At 45.6% G+C, this 8,366-nt stretch overlaps 1 pseudogene; it reads right to left on the bottom strand.

Annotated features, from left to right (window-relative positions):
* Positions 1–3,250: 3,250 nt before the first annotated feature.
* On the bottom strand, positions 3,251–6,717 carry LOC119300535 (annotated as a pseudogene).
* Between the last annotated feature and the right edge of the window lie 1,649 nt (positions 6,718–8,366).

The following is an 8,366-nucleotide window of genomic DNA, read 5'->3' as shown; positions in this document are numbered from 1 at the left end:
CTTACTAAAAATAAACTAGTTCTATTAATTCAACTAAGAATTTACTAAAAATAAACTAGTTCTATTAATTTTCTTAGTAAAATATATAAAGTAGTCATATATAGTAATATTTTAATTAGGTCATCAAATCTCATATACCTAAATTTTCCTACTAAAAATAAACTAGTTCTAATTCAACTAGCTAGTTCAACTAAGCATTTACTAAAAATAAACAAGTTATATTAATTCAACTAGTTTAAATAATCTCATATACCTAATTAACATCTAGCTAATTCATCTAACAATTGACATTAATATTTAACTTTTCTATTTAATTCATCTAACATTAACATTTTAACATTCTTAGCTAGGTAATTCATCTAATTCGATCATCTAATTAACGATTTGACATGCATTAATCTAAAAAACAGAAAACAGAAAATAAGTAAAAAAATGTGTGTGTGTGTGCGCGCGCGCGCATGCGTGTACGTGTGTGTGTGTGTGTGTGTGTGTGTGTGTGTGTGCGAGGGCGGCGGCATACGGGCGGCGGGGGCGAGATGGCAACGACGGGGACGACGGGGAGCGGCGAGGGCGACAGCGAGCAACGGGGGCGGCACGAGACGGCGACGACGGGCGGCGGGGGCGACGGCGAGCGGCGAGGGCGGCGAGGGCGACGACGCGCGCTGAACGGGAGAGAGGTTGGAGATGGGAGATGAAACTGAATTTTTCGCAAGTGCTATATATATATATAGGAGGGGCCTTTAATACCGGTTGGAGTCACCAACCGGTACTAAAGGGGCCCCTTTAGTACCGGTTCGTGGCTCCAACCGGTACTAAAGCTCCAACCGGTACTAAAGGGTGGTCTTTAGTACCGGTTGGAGCCACGAACCGGTAATAAAGGTGTGCGCTGCGGTGCGCAAAGTTTAGTCCCACCTCGCCGGGCGAAGGGCAGCCGCACTGGTTTATAAACCCAGCTGCAGCTACTTTATCGAACTCCTTTATAAACCAGGCTTCTGGGCCTAACTATAGCGCGCTGTCCTGTGAGCCTGCTGGCCCTTGTGGGCCTGAATTTACATGCCCAAGGACTAGCAGGCCTACTGGACAGCGCCCCAACAATTTTTTATATAGTTTTTTTTGCTTTATTTATTTTTTTCTATTTATTTCTGTGTAGTTTTTTATATATTTTTTGATTTTTTTGATTTTCTTATATTTATTTCTAAGTAGTTTTTATATAGTTTTTTTCTTTTCTGCTTTATTTATTTTCTTCTATTTATTTCTAAGGGCAGCCGCACTGGTTTGTAGAGAGGGTGGCCTTTAGAGTTCATTTTGTAGTGATTTTCAATTTTACGGTCATTTAGCTCTCTAAACAAATTGGTAAATAACTGAAAAAGAGCAAATGATGTCAGAAAGGGTTGAAAATTGACGATGTCGCTTTGAATACTGCATACTAAACGCAAAAAAAGTTTGGAGTTCAAATAAGTTTTAAAAAATGAAGTAACCGTGTAACAGATGAGTTCTCGTCCGAAACCCTGATACTCCGAAAGAGATTGTTCAGTTTGTACACGAAGTGCGTCCAGTTTTTGCTATAACCCTCTCTACTGTTTTGCACATGCTATGTTGGTGAAATGATGATATCATGCCAAGTTTCAACATTTTTAGAGTTCATTTTGTAGTGATTTTCAATTTCACGGTCATTTAGCTCTCTAAACAAATCGGTAAATGATTGAAAAAGAGCAAATGATGTCGGAAAATGGTTGAAAATTGACGACGTCACTTTGAATGCTGCATACTGAACGCAAAAAAAGTCTGGAGTTCAAATAAGTTTAAAAAAATGAAGTAACCGTGTAATAGACGAGTTCTCGTCCGAAACACTGATACTCCGAAAGAGATTGTCCAGTTTGTACACGAAGTGCGTCCAATTTTTGCCGTAACCCTCTCTACCCTTTTGCACATGCTATGTGGGTGAAATGATGATATCATGCCAAGTTTCAACATTTTCAGAGTTCATTTTGTAGTGATTTTTAATTTCACAGTCATTTAGCTCTCTAAACAAATCGGTAAAGGACTGAAAAAGAGCAAATGATGTCAGCAGAGAGTGAGGGGCGGCCGGCGGGGGAGGACCGGCGCGGGGGGATTGAGGGGGAGAACAAGTGAGTGGAGAGAGTGAGGGCGTAAACATGTCAGGAGAGAGTGTGGGGCGGCCGACGGGGGAGGACCGGTGCGGGGGGATTGAGGGGGAGACTTAGTGAGTGGAGAGAGCGAGGGCGTAAACATGTAAAAATATACATAAAAAATACATTGATTATCAATGATCTTTTTGTGTACAATCTAAATTGTCAACATGAGGCCTCAACGGTTTAGAAACCAGTGAAGACTCATATTGCGACCACAAATTCTACACATAGAGTTCAATGAAGACCAAGTGCTTGTGATAGTTTGAGTAGTAACATATTTAAGGTGGTAAAAATCTTGCTAGGGGAGCAAGGTGGGACTAAAAACAGCTTGCCACAACCTTTTTACTACCGGCTCATGCCACGAACCGGTACTAAAGGGGCTGGCCCGGCCCAGCATCTTTAGTACCGGCTCACGGCATGAACCGGTACTAAAGGTTCGCCCTTAACCGGTACTAAAGATCTCCTCCCGCCTAGCCGTTTGAACCGACATTAATGGACACATTAGTGCCGGCTTCAATGCAAACCGGGACTAATGTGTCTCATATTTGACCAATTTTTTTACTAGTGGCATTGATAGTGACATGGGGAGACGCAAGGCAGACATAACATGAATAAGAAGAGACCTAATGAAGGCATGAACGAAAATCGCCCAACCATCGATGGAGAGAAGTTTGTCCCGCCAACCGGTGTCCTTTTCTTGTCTTCTTTAGTAATGATAGGGTGGAAGGCTGAAAATTTTAACTTATGGGAGGAGAGCGGAAGGCCTAAATACATTTTGAGTGAAGGAAGAAAGAGATGGAACAGACGAGAATATTGGCCGAAAGGTTCGCCAGATCACCGTCGACATGGATAGGTTTGAGGATAAATGTGAGTACAGCCATTTTGAGCCAGCTCATGCATCGAATCCCTAAGTAAAATGAACTCTTCTTTCAGCTGATAAGAAAGCTGCATCTCTATTAACGGTCCAATTATTTCACTTTACTACCATATATATAATTTAGTAAATACAGTCTTACACATTTTTCTAAAAAGGAACATACATAATTGACGCTATGACGTCGCTGCTGATTTACCACATGTGAGCATAATACGCCTTATTAACGCCTGGCATCTATCTTCCTGCCTAAGCCATCAATAAAACGGAGAAAGAAAAATCTCCACGGCTCCAGGAAGAAGAGAGTTCCAAACCAAATCCAAAAACCAAAAACAAAGCCAAGAATTACAGAGTACCATAGCCCCAGGTCTCTGAGTTCTTTGCGGACTTCAGCTCCCTGGTCCAATGTAGGCTCACACACATTCAACAACGGGAAGCCACAAAGCCCTGGATTGTTGCCATAAATCGATGGATCCACGAACGTCTGTAACTCATCTCCAGTGGGTATGCGGCCCCATAAGTGGTTGTTGGAGAGGTTTAGCACGCCAAGGGACCGCAGATTTGAAATGCTAGGAGGAATAGTACCTGAGAGTTCATTGCATGAGAGGTCAAGGAAATCCAAGAGCTCCAAACTGCCGATTTTTTCTGGAATACTGCCTGATAGATCATTTCTGGACAAGTTCAGAAACCGGAGACCTTTGAGGTATGTTAGATCTTCAGGGATGCTCTCTGTAAGCCGATTGCATGATAGATCAAAACCTGTTATTAACCCGATGCTATCCTGAAAAGTTTGTTCACGGCCCTTCCAGGATATGTTGACTCTACCTGGGAACTCAGCCACTCGCAGTTGACCATTGCGCATAATCTGAAAAGAAGGAGCGGAATCTGGCCTCGGTACGAGGAATGTTGGAGGATTATGCGTCATGGAGGTCAGGTTGCCAAAGCATACTGGAATTGATCCTATCAAGCGATTGTTGGCCATATCGATCAGCTGAAGTTGCGGAAGCCATGATAACTCCATGGGGATTTCTCCCGTGAAATTGTTTGATCTAAGTCTAAGGACTTTCAAATATGGAAGCTGACTCCCGATCCATGTAGGGATACCACCAGAGAACCGGTTGTTCCCGATGTCTAGGGTGACCAGGGAGTTGCAATTGTGGTTTCCCATGGCCATGGGGATCTCGCCGGAGAAAAAGTTGATGGACAGGTCCAGGACTTGCAGATTAGAAAGCTGGAACAATTCGGGTGGAAGGACACCACTGAAATTGTTGGATGGGAGGCTCAAAACTTGTAAACTAGGAACACTCTTTCCAATCCAAGAGGGCATATCACCAAAGAACATGTTGTTCCCAAGATCTAGGATGACAAGATCTCTGCAGGTTTCAATTACGGAGGGAAAAACTCCAAGAAACTTATTGTTAGCAAGACGAAGTGACTGAAGTTTAAGGCCCAAGCTCGTTGATATGGGAAGTTCACCTGAAAAGCTATTGTTGGACAAATCCATAGCTAACATAAGTTTGAATTCCCACCAGCAACTTGGGAGCTCTCCGGTGAGTTGGTTATTTGATAGATCCAGTTCCTGGAGAGAGGTCAATCTGAAGAAGGTTTTTCATGAATATTGCCAGATATTTGATTATCATTCATGCGTAAGCGTGTAAGATTGGTTGACTCTGACCAATCAGACGACAACTTCCCTGTCAACTGGTTCCCTCAGACATCCAAGTAGTTCAAGTTGGGATGGACACCAAACACGTCGGAGATGTCGCCGGTAAATTGGTTGTCTTCCAGCCGCACCTGGAACAACCCTGTGCAATTTTTCAAGCATGATGGCAGCCTGCCGTTGAAGCTGTTGTGGTTCGCTGTGAAGTTCTGCAGTGCGAGACCATCGCACAGTCTCTGCGGCAGCTCGCCGGAGAAGCTGTTCTTCTCAAAGCTCACATGAGTTAAGCTTAGCCCCTTCCCGAGGTCAGGCGGTATGGTGCCATTGAACATGTTGTATGACAGGTCGAGGTGATAGAGATTCCTGAGCAATGTGATGGTGGTGGGCAGCTCGCCTTCGAAAAAGTTGAGGCTGACATCCAAGACTTGCAATGACATCATGTTGCCAATCTCTGGCGGGATCGCGCCAGTAAGCTGGTTGGACCAAAGTATGAGCCACGTGAGCTGCTTGAGGTTGCCGAACGAGCTAGGGATCGGTCCCGACAGCGGGTTGCTGTAGAGATCGAGAACTCTTAGCTGGGACATGGATCCAAGGAACTCAGGGATTCCACCTGTCAGATTGTTAATTGTTATCGCCAATCCGTAGGTCCTGGAGCTTCCCCAACTTCCACGGTGACACCGGTATCTGCCCGGAGAAGGCATTGGTGGACAGGTTGAGGTACATGAGGTTGGGGAGGCTCTTCGGCAGTGAGTCCGGTATCGGGCCGGAGAGATTGTTCTCCGACAGGTCCAGGTAGGTGATGTTGCTGTTCTTGAGGATGAACTCCGGGATGCTGCCGTTGAGGTAGTTGAGGTGGAGCGACAGGAAGGTGACGGTGGGCATTGGCGAGAACTTGCCGTAGTCCTCCAGGTTAGTGAGGAAGTTGGAGCCCAGGTCGAGGTGCTCGATCCTGGGGAGCCTGCTGAGCTGGTGTGGGATGTCGCCGACGAGGTTGTTGTTGTAGAGGCGGAGGTTGACGAGGCCTGACCGCCTGAGAGGTCGCCGAGCTGCGGCGGGATGGAGCCATTGAACATGTTGTTGCCGAGGTCGAGCGCGGCGAGGGACCGCAGCCGCGAGAGGCTGGCCGGGATGGTGCCGTTGATGTTGTTGTCATTGAGGTCGAGCACCGCGAGTGCCGGTAGGGCGGCGGCATCGAGCGCGTCAAGCGTGCCGGAGAGGCCGAGCCCCCGGAGCTTGAGCGGCGTGACGCCGCCGGCGGCGTCGCAGGCCACACCGCGCCAGGAGGAGCAAACCGAGACCAGCGTACCTGGCCATTTTATGGGTTGGTTCCTGTACTGTGCATCACATGCACCATCATCTGCAACTCGATCGGTGCTGGAACTGGAAGCAACCAACTCAATAAAAAGCACTCCTCGCCCCGGCCGCCACCGCGTACAGCAACACACGAGGCCCGCCAGCAGTTTCTTGGATGTACATCAGCAGCACCGTCGCAGCCAAGTGGCAGGGCGTCGTTCAGTGAGCAATAATATCGAGTAACTTTGTTTCTGATTATTATCTAATCAAACTTAGGGTGTACGGACTGAAATTTTTGTGCATGCATGGCTTTCAGACATCTCTGAACCTAGGCCAGTGAGGGGCAACTAGCCCAGTTTCTTGAGTTTCATCAGCAAGCTGTCATCAATCAATCAATCTAGTGGAAATCTGTTTTAGGGTTGGGTTGGCTGGTACCGGGGGTGAAGGGGAGCAGAGTAGACGTCAATGAAGCTGACGGCAATGGCGGTGTTCCGGATCCGGATCTCGCCGTCCCCATCTCCACCTCCTCCCACCGCAGCGCCTGCACATCAGAAATAGATTAGAGGACAGAACCCACCCCTGCCCCTGGCCCTGCCTGGAGAAGAAAAGGAGATGGCCTTCACCATCTCCGCCGGATCGCCGGTGGAGCAGCTGCAGCGCAGGCGAAGGAGGGCGCGAGTTGAAGCGGCGGGGAGTGGACGCGACAGGACCAACAGGGGACAAGGCCTTCCACCCATGGATGGATTTCACCTCCCTCCATGTGTAAATAAATGTAAAATCCAATCCAAAATAACATTTTTTTGACGTGCCAATCCAAAATAATTAATCCTACTATACTAGTACTCCCTCTGTAAACCAATATAAAATTGTTTAGACCACTATCGATGGAGTACGTCTTTAGTTTTGAAGTAGTTAAAAAAATGAATTTGTGCATAATCTTTTTAGAGAGTTGAGTTCAGGAGTTCTGTTAGTTTAAGTTGCTTTTAACTCCTTTATAGGAAGAAAAAAACTTTATTGAAAACGTTGTTTTTAACTCGTAAACCAATCAGTGATTAGATGGTTAGGAAGAGAGGATGGCGTCCCTAGCCCGTCCTAGACTCTAGCATTTTTTTATATTTCTTTTAGGCCTTTCAGAGATGTGCATTTAGCTAAAGAAAAAAATGAATTATGCACCACCGAGCGGTGTGCAAGTTGCGGAGTATGCCCCCTACATCCAAGAACTATTCAAGCATCGGAACACCAAAGAATCACGCAGACCACTTCAAAGAGATCAAGGTTGAGCATTTCCGTTGAGGAGGATGGCGGATTGACGAAGATGCCAACAATAGACCGGAAAGAAACAAGATTGCAAAATAAAGAAAGAAGAGAAATGCATTCGGTGACACTTACAAAGAAGAACTTGTGGCAATGATCGAGACCAAGAAAATGTTGGCGGCCGAACACAAAGAAGAGAAGGTGGCAAGGTGGAATGAGCTCAAGGCATTGGAGGGTGAGAAATGGAAGGCCAAATCGGCGGCTGAAGAGAGAAAGTTGAAGGCGAAGGAGCATAGGCTTGCACTTGAGGAGGAGAGGATTCGTGATGTCAAGAAGGTCGAAGAATGCGCTATCATGTTCATGAATCCAAATACAATGGATGAAACCGCAAGAAAGTATTGGGAGCTCACTCGTGGAGAGATCTTGGAAGCCTCTCTACGGAATGTTGGTGGTGGCCGAGGGGGTGGTGAAGGAAATATGCCCTAGAGGCAATAATAAAGTTATTATTTATTTCCTTATATCATGATAAATGTTTATTATTCATGCTAGAATTGTATTAACCGGAAACATAATACATGTGTGAATACATAGACAAACAGATTGTCACTAGTATGCCTCTACTTGACTAGCTCATTGATCAAAGATGGTTATGTTTCCTAACCATAGACATGAGTTGTCATTTGATTAACGGGATCACATCATTAGAAGAATGATGTGATTGACTTGACCCATTCCGTTAGCTTAGCACTTGATCGTTTAGTTTGTTGCTATTGCTTTCTTCATGACTTATACATGTTCCTATGACTATGAGATTGTGCAACTCCCGTTTATCGGAGGAACACTTTGTGTGCTACCAAACGTCACAACATAACTGGGTGATTATAAAGGTGCTCTACAGGTGTCTCCGAAGGTACTTGTTGGGTTGGCATATTTCGAGATTAAGATTTGTCACTCCGATTATCGGAGAGGTATCTCTGGGCCCACTCGGTAATGCACATCACTATAAGCCTTGCAAGCATTGCAACTAATGAGTTAGTTGCGGGATGATGAGCTAAGGAACGAGTAAAGAGACTTGCCGGTAATGAGATTGAACTAGGTATTGAGATACCGACGATCGAATCTCGGGCAAGTA

The sequence above is a fragment of the Triticum dicoccoides genome, chromosome 5A, assembly GCF_002162155.2.
Source record: "Triticum dicoccoides isolate Atlit2015 ecotype Zavitan chromosome 5A, WEW_v2.0, whole genome shotgun sequence".
NCBI classification, from domain to species: domain Eukaryota; kingdom Viridiplantae; phylum Streptophyta; class Magnoliopsida; order Poales; family Poaceae; genus Triticum; species Triticum dicoccoides.
Note: the sequence above shows the minus strand (reverse complement) of the source record. Positions and strands in the feature narration are given on the sequence as shown.